The 13,387-nt window shown below is 46.1% G+C and overlaps 1 pseudogene; it reads right to left on the bottom strand.

The window, feature by feature from the left end:
• Positions 1 to 3,646: 3,646 nt before the first annotated feature.
• On the bottom strand, positions 3,647 to 8,619 carry LOC127031769 (duodenase-1-like; annotated as a pseudogene).
• Between the last annotated feature and the right edge of the window lie 4,768 nt (positions 8,620 to 13,387).

Below are 13,387 nucleotides of genomic sequence, written 5' to 3'. Positions count from 1 at the left end.
CTAACTGTCATTTTTCAGAGTAGCATCCGTTAGACTGTATCCGCAAAAAGAACAGGAGTACTTGTGGCACCTTAAGTACTCCTGTTCTTTTAACTGTTATCTGTAACTTATCGTTTAAATCAGCTTCTGTATCAGATGACTGGAGGATAGCTAATGTGACATCAATTTTTAAAAAGGGCTCCAGAGGTGACCCTGGCAACTACAGGCCAGTAAGCCTGACTTCAGTACCAGGCAAATTGGATGAAACTATTGTAAAGAACAAAATTGTCAGACACATAGATGAACATAATTTGTTGGGAAATAGTCGACATGGTTTTTGTAAAGTGAAATCATGCCTCACCAATCGACTAGAATTCTTTGAGAGGGTCAATAAGCATGTGGACAAAGGAGATCCAGTGGATATAGTGTACTTAGATTTTCAGAAAGCCATTGACAAGGTCCCTCACCAAAGGCTCTTAAGCAAAATAAGCTGCCATGGGATAAGAGGGATGGTTCTCTCATGGATTGGTAACTGGTTAAAAGACAGGAAACAAAAGGTAGGAATAAATGGTCAGTTTTCAGAATGGAGAGAGGTAAATAGTGGTGTTCCTCAGGGATCTGTACTGGGCCCAGTCCTTTTTAATATATTGATAAACTATCTGGAAAAAGAGGCAAACCAGGGTTTCTCAAACAGGGGTCGCCGCTCGTGTAGGGAAATCCCCTGACGGGCCGGGCCAGTGTGTTTACCTGCCCCATCCACAGGTCTGGCCCATCGCAGCTCCCATTGGCCCGGAGCAGCAATCCATGGCCAGTGGGAGCTGCGATCGGCCGGACCTGCAGATGAGGCAGGTAAACACACCAGCCTGGCCCACCAGGGGCTTTCCCTCCACAAGCAGTGACCCCTGTTTGAAAATCCCTGGGGTAAACAGTGAGGTAGCAAAATTAGCAGATGATACAAAACTACTCACGATATTTAAGTCCCAGGCAGACTGCAAACAGTTACAAAAGGAACTCACAAAACTGGATGACTGGGCAACAAAATGGCAGATGAAATTTAATGTTGATAAATGCAAAATAATGCACATTGGAAAACATTATCCTAACTATACATACACAATGAGGGGGTCTAAATTAGCTGTTACCACTCAAGAAAGAGATCTTGGAGTCAGGGCCAGTGCAAGCAAGTTTCGCACCCTAGGCAAAACTTCCACCTTGCGCCACCCCCACCCCCCAGCTAACCCACGCGCTGCCGCCACCCGCCCTGCGGCAGCTAACCTTGCCCGCCACGGCAGCTAACCCAGCCCACCCCCCACACCTGGGGAGCAGCTCCCAGCAGCTATCCCCCTCTGCAGCTAACCCCACCCAAGGACCCCCCCCTCCACGGCAGCTAACCCCACCCGGAGAGCCCCCCTCCTCCCATGGCAGCTAACCCCACCTGGGGAGGCCCCCTTCATGGCAGCTAACCCTGATCCCCTCCGCGGCAGCTAACCCCACCCAGGAAGCCCCCCCCCACATGGAAGCTAACCCCGCCCCCCATGTGACAGCTAACTCTGCCTAGGGATCCTGCCCCAGCTCACCTCGGCTCCGCCTCCTCCACTGAACATGCTGGTGTCACTCTAATTCTCCTCCTCTCCCAGGCTTGAGGTGCCGATAGAAGAAGAATTAGAGTGGGGGCTGTGTGCTCAGCAGAGGAGGCAGAGTGGAGGTGATCTGGGACGGGGAGCAGTTCCCCTCTGCGACCTCCCCCTCGTTACTGCAGGCGGCCCTCCCTGCGCTCCCTGCCCCAGCTCACCTCTGCTCCACCTTCTCGCCCGAACGGGCTTTTAGGCACCCCCAACCACTAGGCGCCCTAGGCGGCTGCCTAGTTCACCTAGTGGTTACACCGACCCTGCTTGGAGTCATTGTGGATAGTTCTCTGAAATCATTCTCCCAATGTGCAGCAGCAGTCAAAAAAGCAAACAGGGCTAGATAATATGACAGAAAATATCATATTGCTTCTCTATAAATCCATGGTACGCCCACACCTTGAATACTGTGTGCAGATGTGGTCGCCCCATCTCAAAAAAGATATATTGGAATTGGAAAAGGTTCAGAGAGGGGCAACAAAACTGACTAAGTAAAAAACGGCTTCTGTATGAGGAGAGATTAATATGACTGGGACTTTTCAGCTTGGAAAAGAGGCAACTAAGGGAGGATATGATAGAGGTCTATAAAATCACGAGTGGTCTAGAGAAAGTAAATAAGAATGTGTTATTTACTCCTTCTCATAACACAAGAACAAGGGGCCACCAAATTAAATTAATAGGTAGCAAGTTTAAAACAAACACAAGAAAGTATTTTTTCATGCAAAGCACTGTCAACTTCTGGAACTCCTTGCCAGAGGGAGTTGTGAAGGCCAATACTATAACATGGTGCAAAAGGGAACTAGATAGATTCATGGAAGATAGGTCCATCAATGGCTATTAGCCAGGATAGGCAGGAACGGTGTCCCTAGCCTGTGTTTGCCAGAAGCCGCGATTGGGTGACAGGGCATGGATCACTTGATGATAACCTGTCTGTTCATTCCCTTTGGGGCACCTGCCATTAGCCACTGTCAGAGGACAGGATACTGGGCTTGATGGACCTTTGGTCTGACCCAGTATGGCCATTCTTATGTTCTTATAGCAATGCTTTCCAGGTTCCCTTCCTTTGGGTTTTTCCAAGCTTCAGTCAGTGTCACAATAATAATAAATAATTAAATATTTGTGGGAAAAAGAAAAGAAAAAACTGAAAATAAATAAAAGTTGGTTCTGGCTCAAAATGCGTGAAACAAAACATTCAAAATTTCATTTTTTTTTACACAACAATTTCAGTGTCCTATTGCCATGTGCTGTTTAATTCAGCTAGCCATGCTTTGTGGTGATAGGTTGGCCACCAAAACCACATGGCCCTATTCCTGCTCTCTGGTTGGGTGAAAGAAAGTTTATAAGACACCAATGACACACTGCAGCTAGGAATGTTGATGGCAGAAAACCCTTGAAAACTGCAATAGATATAAAAATATTCAGCATTTGTAGAGAGTATATAGAATTCAACAGAGAAAAATCTACCCTTCTTCAGTATCCCCTAGGCTGATGTAAAACCCTGTGCACATGTGGGGATTCTAATGAATCAGGAGGCAAGGTTGTCACCAAATATTATTCTGGGTAATGGGGTATGTGGATCGGACAGATATAATAGAGAGAGACGTGGGGGCAGAAGAGTGACAGACAGAGAGTAAAAAGTCAGGCAGACATAACCTGAAAGCACAGGAATGTGACCCTGAGAAACAGCTAAGAGAAGTAGTTTTTTTGAGCACAGAGTCTTTTCTGGAGAGGAAGGCTTGGGACAGTGAACAGATGAGCTGTCTGCTACCATTTGATGCTGACTGTGTTCAGGGAACCAGGATATTCCTTGTAAATAAACCAGAATGCTCAAAGGAAATAACAGATTCCATCATCAGTTTCTGCCCTCAGGGTCCCAAACATTGACTAGCCACTTGGGGAGACAATAGAATGGAACAAAATTTCAAAGATTGACAGGGTGTTTCTAGCCACAAATAGATTTCAGGATTGAGCCATTGGTAGCATTTCTCTAACAAGAGAAACATATACTCTGACCTAAAGCATTTCAGGGTTCCACACAGGCTTTAGTTCAGCTTCTGCAGAGTTTCATTGATCCAGGGGATGAATTTGGAGATTCTCACGTAAATGCTGGGGGATCGCCCATCCAGATCTCCATTGGAGATGATGCCCTGGATCAGCCCTTCGCACATCAGGGGCCCTCCGGAATCACTCTGCCAATACGGAGAATAACTTCAGTGACTGACATTTCCCGGGACAGTCTGTCCAACAGGACAAGTGTTCTCTGCAGCTTAAGGCCAAGCCCTTTCCACCTAACAGAACCGGCATGGAAATGGATTGGCAGAGAGAGAAATCTAAAGCTTGTAGCCGTGGAAAAGGCAGTTGCTACACTGAAATTTTCCATTTTTGCATCATTTTGTGTCAGTTCCACACAAATCAGAACATTCCATAGTTAGGAATCAGTTCAGAATGTTCAACTGTTTTTTTCCTATCCATGGGATTTGTAGTTCACATCTTCATTCTCTCCTAAGCACTTGGCTCCCTTGAGGACATCGTCTACCGTAATGCAACTCAGATTTGTCTCTGAGACTGAGCTGTTCTGGGCATCATGGGAATCCCATGAATCAGTGCATTTTGGGAGATGTAGGCCAGGCAGGGGCTACGTAAGGGAAAATAGAGGCCTGAACTAAGCTCCTAGAAGGCAATGCGCTGATAAGGAACTGCACTTTAATGTTGAACTGGCTTGAATTGAAGCACTTTGGGCGAGCTCAACAACCAAAATCCTAGATTCATAGAACTGTTGGGCTGGAAGGAACCTCGAGATCCATCTAGTCTAACCATCCACTTGGAAGCCAGACCAAATAAACCTAGACCATCCCTGACAGGTGTTTGTCCAACCTGGTCTTAAAAATCTCCAACGACAGGAATTCCTTAACTTCCTCAGTTAACCTGCTCCAGAGCTTAAGGACCCTCAGAGTTAGAGAGTTTTTTCGGATATCCAACATGAATCTCCCTTAATGCAGATTAAGCCCATTACGTCTTCCCCCATCTTCAGTGGACATGGAGAACATTTGATCATTCTCCTCTTTATAGAAGCCCTTAACATATTTGAAGATGGTTATCACATTCCCCACTCCTGCCTCATCTTCTCCACCCTAACCATGCCCAACTCTTTCAGCCTTTCCTCCTAGGCCAGCTGTTCTAAACCTCAGATCATTTTTTATGGTTGTTTCTTTCCTCTGAACTATCTCCAGTTTGTTCACATGGAAGGAAGCATTTCAGTCTGTTCACATCTCAGCATATTGCATTTTGATTGAAAATGTTGCAATGAAACATTTCAACATTTCTGAGTCAACATTTCTCCTTTTGGAATTTCCACTCTGTCAACTTTTCTTGGAAAACAAAGATTGAAATGTTGCCATTTCCTGTTAGATAGGAACATTGATTCTCCCTCGGCTCCAATGCCATCCTGGCCCTATGGACATCAATGGCAAAGCTCCCATCCACATCCATGGGGCTAGGATTTCACCCAGGGTACTGACTGTTGAGTAGCCTCAGGTTTGAGTTCACTGGTAGAACCCCAGGTGATGGTGAAGACTAGAGAGGGTGGGAACACTTGGTGGGGATGCTCGGGGGATGTGGGGGGCTTTTCATCTGCATTTTTCCTGGAACATTTTGCTAAAAAATTGAAGCCCAAAAATGTCTAATCATGATGCATAATGGGAGTTGTATTTCAGGTGCCTCATGACCTTATGGGAACACAGGACTGTGTCATGGAGTCAAGTCCCCGCTATCCCAGACAGCCCCATTGTATCATCCTATCGATAAACTTATCAAGCTCCATTGGCATCCTGGTTAGGCTGTTCCCCCTAACTGTTCCCTCCTTTTGGGGGTTGTTACAGAACCTTCCCCTCTGATGGTTAGAAACTTCTCCTCACCTCCAGCCTCCATTGATCCCCACCCCTGATTTGTCCTTTAGCTTCAATGGTCATCTCGCTCCTTTGTGTTTCCCCCATCCCAATGTATCTGTAGAGCAATCAGACGCCGCTCAGCCTGTGTTTTAGGCTAATTTGCCCAGGTAGTTTATTCCCCTCTTCTCAGACCGACTCTCCATTCCTGATTATCCCACCAGCCCTTCTCGGCAGCTGCTTTCACTCGGACAGGGCTGCCCAGAGTTGGGCACCAGATTCCAGCTGAGCTCTCCCCAGAGCCTTCTCCACTGGCATTAAACCCTCCATCTCTACTGGAGACACCTCGGCTGCTACATCCCAGGATCGCATTTGCCTTTTTCCCGGCCATGGCCTGATGGTGGCCCATAGTCATCCTGCAATTGACCGACACACCCAGGATTCCCTCCCCCTCTGTTGCTTCCAGCTGATGAGCTCCTGTCTCAGAAGAGCAATTCTTGTAACTTGTCCCTAAGTGCATGAGCCCATGTTAAATTTAAGCCTGTTTCCACCAGCACCTCGCACAAGGACACTATACTGGAGATATATCCCTGGAGACGTCTTAGGGGCTTGGCTCCCTACCTGGGCTGTGTCTTCCATGATGAATCATGAACTCCCCTTCTGGGGCAGTGGAGAAAGGCGGGTATGGGCATATAGGTTTCCACCAGCTCCTTGCCTGGAGAAGCTTGCTGCACCTCCACTGTCTCTGGGTTGGTGTGTGTGTGTGGAATATTTACCTGAAATGGTGATTTCTTAACGTCTGGGCTACCAACACACAGCATAGTGGTGGGTCATAATGACGGTACCACTCTGTGCACAGGTCGTGCAACACCACCTCCTGCTCTGCCTCCTGCAGCCTGTCAGTGGTGGTGTTCACTCCGGTCTGACCCCACCCAGCCATGCTGCACTCAGAGACTGTGCTGACATGGTGATCGGTCTCTTGCAGGGGGATGGGCACCACCCAGTCCATCAGCGCCGCGCTGTGTGACAGCTGCCATGGGCAAGAGAGAGAGAGAGAGAGAGAATGGACCTGGAACAGTACAGGGATCGGAGCTGCTGTGGGGCAGCACCACTCAGCCAGAGCATGAATGTGTGTCCAGGGAGTGAGTGTGAGGTCACTGTGGGCACGGTGACGCGATGGAAGCAGTACACTGGCAGTATGAGGTCACTGGGGGCAGTACCTTCAGCAGCATGATGTCATTGTGAAAAATCTTCATTGTTGAAGTCAGGGTGCTGGACCCCGCGATGGACCCGGATCCGTTGCCAGTTCTCTCCTGGTTTCATGAAGTCTTGGACTCTCAGGTAGACAAAGATGTTGCTGGAAAAGCCAAGGGGAGAATATGAGGACACTAAACGGTGGAGTGGAATTGTCACAGCCCTTCTCCTGGCCCATGCAGATTTCTACCTAAAGTTGTGTGACTGAGTAACACAGAGATCATCTAATGCACCTACATAAGGATGGACTTCCTCTTTCACCTTTTGGTTGGCTAAAGAGACCCCAAAAGACTGACCAACCGACTGGCGTCCTATTCAGGGTGACCTGTCATCTAATTCTAGTGTCCATGGTTCAAGAAAGACATTGATAAATTAGAAAGGGCTAGAAAAGAGACACGAGAATGATCGAAAGATTGGAAAACTCACCTTATACTGAGAAAGTCAAAATCAATTATTTTCAAATTCAGAGGGACTATAAAGGATTTTGTTTGTTTTTCTTTCTAAAGATTGTTTCATGGTATGAATTTTTAACAGAGTAATGGTGGATTCTCCATTACTGGTAATTTTTAATGAAGATTGCATTTTTTAAAAGATCTGCTGTAGATCAAAAGGAATTATCTGGGGGATGTTCTCTGGTCTGTGTTCTACAGGAGGTCACACAAGATGATCACAATGATCTTGGAATCTCTGAATTGTTGAACTGCACGACAGAAGGAAAACACAAAACACACATGGAAGGTCCAAAGCCCTATCGTGAGTGTAACTTTGCAATATTAATATACATTGTTTAAAGCAGGGGAATCCCAGATGCCTTGGCTGGGCCGACACAGAAATAAGGTGGCTGGAGTGAATGAAACATACAAAAAAGAAAAGGATCAAAGAGTTTTTTTATGCAGCATCTCCATCTACTGGATAGAGATGGAAGTAGCAAGACACCTATATCTGCCCGAGCAAATGACCCAGGAAACAGAGGTCAGTATGTGGGATAAGAGAGCTTGCTGAGTGTATCAGATAATGTTGAATTCCAGAAGGGTTCTCGGATGCTTGGCCGAGCAACTCTGCAGAGCCCCTTCCCTCCTCCGGGGTTGGAAGGACAAGAGGAGAAGTGGTCAGACTTCATGGCAGAGACTGTATCTCCTCATCTTTCTTTAATCTCTGTATCTGGGTGTTTCTATGTTGACTCTGTTCTCAGCCAAGTGAGACCTCAAGGAACCATAACTTTGATTTTAACTAAACCAGGCTCTGTGCCTGTTTCTCCTTCATCAGTCTAGGTTAATGGCCTAAGAGAACCTCCAACGATAACTTGAGACGACTGCTTTTGATGCTTTAAACTAGTGCTCGCCCCCCCCCTCACCCAAACTAGAACTAGCAGGGACCACACTCACAGAGTGCCTTAAGGCAAAGGGCATCATTAGTGCTAGGAGAATTAATGATGTGCAGTATGAGGAACATTGTAGAGACATGAAAGAATTGATGGCTGATGATTGTAAGTGATTGTAGCAGGATCATTCTCTAGTACGACAGCTGAGCCCTAGCACTGATCCATGTCAATTGCCTACAAGGTTGTTCTGTTCAGTAGGGCTCAGATCCCTCCAGGCAAGCAGAGGATTTCTTGATTGGTTAAGAACAACCTGTGATGGGTTGGATCACAGAAAACCCCTTGGGAACTGCCAACTCATATGATGGGACTACCTCTAAGCCGTTTCCCTGCCAGCTTGGGACTCCAGTACCTTGCCTACTTGAGTCAGACACTGCCTTTCCCACAGGTACATCATCTTCCCAGCTCTAGATTTCTCTCTCTGCCCATCCATTTTCAGGATGATTCTATTTAGTGGCAAGGCCTGGGCCTTCAGCTGCAGAGAACACCTGTCCCACATGCAATCTGAGATCTCTTGGGGACAAGCCAGGCTGGGTAATGTCAGTCACTGATGTTATTCTCCTTATTGGTAGGGAGATTCTGGCGGGCCCCTGGTGTGTGATGGGGTGGTCCAGGGCATCATCTGCAATGAAGATCCGGACAGGCGCCCCAGCATATACATGAGAATCTCCAAATCCATCTCCTGGATCAAAGAAACTCTGCAGAAGCTGAGTTAAAGGAGATACCCCCCTTTAAAGGACCAGTTTGACCATACTGGGCTCCATGCCTCTGTGGAACTCCTGAGATGGTTTAAATCAGAGGGTTTTTTTTTTTCTACTGTTAGAGAAATGCTACGAATGGCTCAGTCCTGAAATTCTTTTGTGGCTAGAAATGTCCTTTTGATGTTTGATATTTTGTACTATTTTATTGTCTCCCCAAGTAGCTAGTCAATGTTTGCGGCCCTACAGGTGTTCTGGTTGCTAGCAGAAATTGACTATAGGGTCTGGTATTTACTTTGATGCACTATGGTTTATTTACATGGAATATCCAAAGTCAGAATCAAACAGCAGTGGACAGCTCCTCTGTTCACTGTTCCCAGCCTGCCTCTCCTGCCAAGACTCTTTGCTCAAAAGGTTTCCCCTCTTAGCTGTCCCTCAGGGCTACATTTCTGTACTTACAGATTGTGTCTGCCTGGCTTTTTTCTCTGTATCTGACTTGCTTCTGTCCCTGGGTCTCTCTGTTTGTGTTGTGACTGTCTGATCCAAGTGCCCCATTATCCTAGAACAATATTCGGTGACAACCTTTTCTCCTGAGTCTTTAGAATTCACCCCTATGTACAGGGTTGTACATCAACCTATGGGATTCTGCAGCAAGGGCAAAATTTTCTTAGTTGAATTGTATAGGCCCCCTACAAATGTTGATTATTTTTATATCTAATCTAGTTGGAATAGAGAGAAAATGGACACTTGTTTGTAGAACCAATGGCACTTGAGGGGAAAAAATCAACTTTTTAAAAATAAAAACAGTCTTGTTTGAACAATTCGCTCTACCTTTTCCATCACTTGCCTGTTGATTGGACATCACATGTGCGAATGATCCAGGGCTGAGGAAGGATAATGGGGCAGTGGGTAGGCTGCAGGGAAGCTGGGTTGATCCACATACAAAATTAGATCTAAATAAGACCATCTAGGCCTGGATCCTCAGAGGTGTTTGGGTGCCTAACACCCACTGAAATCAGCAGGAGCCTGAATACCTGTGAGGATCTGAGCCTCAGCTCTTCCCTCTTCAAAGTGCTTTACAAAAGGTGATCAAGATAATTTGTCCCAGCTGGATAAACTGAGGCAAAGAGAGGGTCTGTGACTTGCCTAAGGTCACTGAGCAGCAGAGCTGGGACAGAGCCCTATTGTCCTGAGGCACAGGCCTGGGGTCTGGCTACGAGGCCACACTGCTTCCCCACAGCTCACAGCAGCTCAATCAGTCAGTCCCAGCCACTGCGGCCCCCCAGCCCCTGCATCACACTGCTTGTTAATTTCACTTCCCATCTCCTGTCCTCTGGGATCAGGACAGACCTGATAAAATGTCTCCAGCGCTGAATTCCCTCCTGACCCATGTTGTCTGGGGCAGGTGCTGGGTCCACTCGGGCAGGGCAGGTCTCTAGTTACAGGATGTGGGGTTACAACACCCATAGGGCTGAAAATATGTCTAGCCCTAAATCGAGGGTTGTGGAGCAGATACAGACAGAATTGATCTATATATCTCAACACTCCCCTCCATCTGGCTCTCTCTGTCTGGTAACAGGGGCAGCGCTGGCCAGCATTACCCAGGACCAGGAGATGCCGTGTGGCTGATCCCTGTCTGGCTAAATGCCAGATGTGTCTGAGCCAGAGGCACGAGAGAGATACGCAGAGTTGTGCTCAGATGCCCTGAATGTCACCCCCATTACAAGCCCAGAAGGAGCCACAGAGCTCATCCCATCTGACCCCTGGGTAACCCCAGCCCTGGGACGGCCCTGAGCTAATCCCGGCTCGAATTAGAGTAGAGCTGTTAGATAAACATCCTGGCTTGAGTCATACATTGTCAGAGACAGAGAATCCGGCCCAGTCTGTGCCTGAGCCAGGCCCAGCCACCGAAGTGATTTGAATGGCCAATTCCCAGACAACATCATTCAGATCCCCTGAGCTGGGTGCTCTGGCCTGCATGGTACGGGAAGGCAAAGGAGATGGTCTAGTGGTCCCCTTGGGCTATCAAACAGCTCAGCACTGACATGATACAAACATTCCCACCTTCACAGTGTTTCTGTCTCTGTATTCAGGGGAATTCCTGTTAAACAGAGTCTGTCTCTAGCCGTGTAACAAACACTGTGGGGTTCTCCCACCGCTTGGGAGGGGAGAGCCCAACCACTGACAATTACACTGTTGCTCTGCTATGCCCCTCTGACACCAGCTGGGGATCTGGCCCCACTGATACCAATGGTGCTATGGCCCATTGACCCTAGCCTGGTGAGGGGGCAGGAAATGGGACACAGAAGGGTACAGCTTGCTCAGGACAGACAGGCAGGGTAAAAAAGGGAGGAGATGTTGCCTTATATATTAAGACTGTATACACTTGGTCTGAGGTTGAGATGGAAATAGGAGACACTTGTTGAAAGGCTCTGGGTAAGGATAAAAGGGGTAAAAAATAAAGGTGATGTCATGATAGGGGTCTACTACAGACCACCAAACCAAGAAGAAGAGGTGGATGAAGATTTTTTCAAACAACTAACAAAAACATGCAAAGCACAGGACTTGGTGATAATGAGGGATTTCAGCTACCCAGACATCTGTTGGGAAAATAACACCGCAGGGCACAGATTATCCAACAAGTTCTTGGAATGTATTGGAGACAATACAGTTTTGTCCCAGAAGGTGGAGAAAGCTACTAGGGGAGAGGCTGTTCTAGACTTGATTTTGACAAATAAAGAGGAACTGGGGGAGAATTTGAAAGTGGAAGGCAGCTGAGGTGAGAGTGATCATGAAATGGTAGAATTCATGATTCTAGCATATAGTAGGAGGGAAAACAGCAAAATAAAGACAATGGATTTCAAGAAGGCAGATTTAGCAAACTCAGGAAGTTGGTACGTAAGATCTCATAGGAAGCAAGTTTAAGGGGAAAAAATAGAAGACAGTTGTCAGTTTTTCAAGGAGACATTATTAAGGGCACAGGAGCAAACTATCCCACTGTGTAGGAAAGACAGGAAGTATGGCAAGAGACCACCCTGGCTTAACCAGGAGATCTTGAATGTTCTAAAAAACAAGAAAGAGTCCTACAAAAAGTGGAAACAAGATCAAATTACAAAGGAGGAATATAAACAAATAACACATGTATGTAGGGGCAAAATTAGAAAGGACAAGGCACAAAATGAGATCAAACTAGCTAGAGACATAAAGGATAACAAGAAAACATTCTACAAATACATTAGACGCAAGAGGAAGTCCAAGGACAGGGTAGGCCTGTTACTAAGGAAAAAACAAAAACAGAAAATGTGGAAATGGCAGAGGTGCTTAATGACTTCTTTGCTTCATTTTTCACCAAGAAGGTTGGTGGCATATGGACGCCTAACATAGAGAAAGCCATTGAAAATGGGGTAGGTTCAGATGCTAAAAGTTTAAAGTTACTTTGACAAGTTAGATGGCTTCAAGTCACCAGGGCCTGATGAAATACATCCTGGAGTACTCAAGGAACTGACTGAGGAGATATCCGAGCCATCAGCAAGTCTGAAAGTCAGCATTAGCTAATGCTGAAAGTCATTTGGCCATATTGGGCTCCGTGTCTGTGTGGAACTCCTCAGATGGTTTACATAGAATATTTTTCTAGTGTTAGAGAAATACTATAAATGGATCTGTCCTGAAATCCTTTTGTGGCTAGAAATGCTGGTTTGATGTTTGAAATTTTGTTGTGTTATTGTCATCCCAAGTGGCTAGTCAACATTTAGGACCCTATGAGTGTTCTGGTTGGAAACAGAAATTGACAATAGGGTCTGGTATTTACTTTGATGCAATCTCAATTATTTACAAGGAATATCCAAAGTCCTGTTTCCCTGAACACAGTTGGAATAGAACAGCAGCAGACAGCTCCTCTCTTCACTGTCCTAGTCTGCCTTTCCAACCTAGACTTTGCCCCAAAAGTTTCCTCTCTTAACTGTCTCTCAGGGCCACATTCCTGTACTTAAAGGTTGTGTCTGCCTGGCTTTTTATGCTGCATCTTCCTTACTTCTGTTCTTGGGTCTCTCTGTCTTGTTACTGTCTAATCCAAATGCCCTATTACCCCAGAAAAATATTTGGTGAAAACTTTCTCTCCTGAACCATTAGAAATCCCAGAGAATTCCTCTGCTTACATCAGCCAAGAGGATTTTGAAGCAAATGTTGAATTTTCTCAGTTAAATTCTATAGGCCCCCTACAAATGCTGATCATTTTTATACCGATTTCATTCTTTCAGGGTTCTCTACTATCAAAATTCCTAGCTGTAGTGTGTCATTGGCTGGTTTAAAAACTTCCTTTCACCCAACCAGAGAGCAGGAATGGGGCTATATGGCTTAAGTTCCAACCTGTCACCATAAAACCTGGTTAGTCAAATTAAACAGCCAATGACAATAGCAGATTGAAGCAATTGTGTAAAAAAAATTGAAATTTCAAATGTTTTGTTTTGCACATTTTGAGCCGGACCCAACTTTTGTTTGTTTCCAGTATTTTATGTTCTTTTTTTCCTCTCTGCACCCCAGAAGTATTTAATTATTTATTATTTATTATTA

This window comes from Gopherus flavomarginatus, chromosome 11 (genome assembly GCF_025201925.1).
Source record: "Gopherus flavomarginatus isolate rGopFla2 chromosome 11, rGopFla2.mat.asm, whole genome shotgun sequence".
Lineage (NCBI taxonomy): Eukaryota > Metazoa > Chordata > Testudines > Testudinidae > Gopherus > Gopherus flavomarginatus.
Note: the sequence above shows the minus strand (reverse complement) of the source record. Positions and strands in the feature narration are given on the sequence as shown.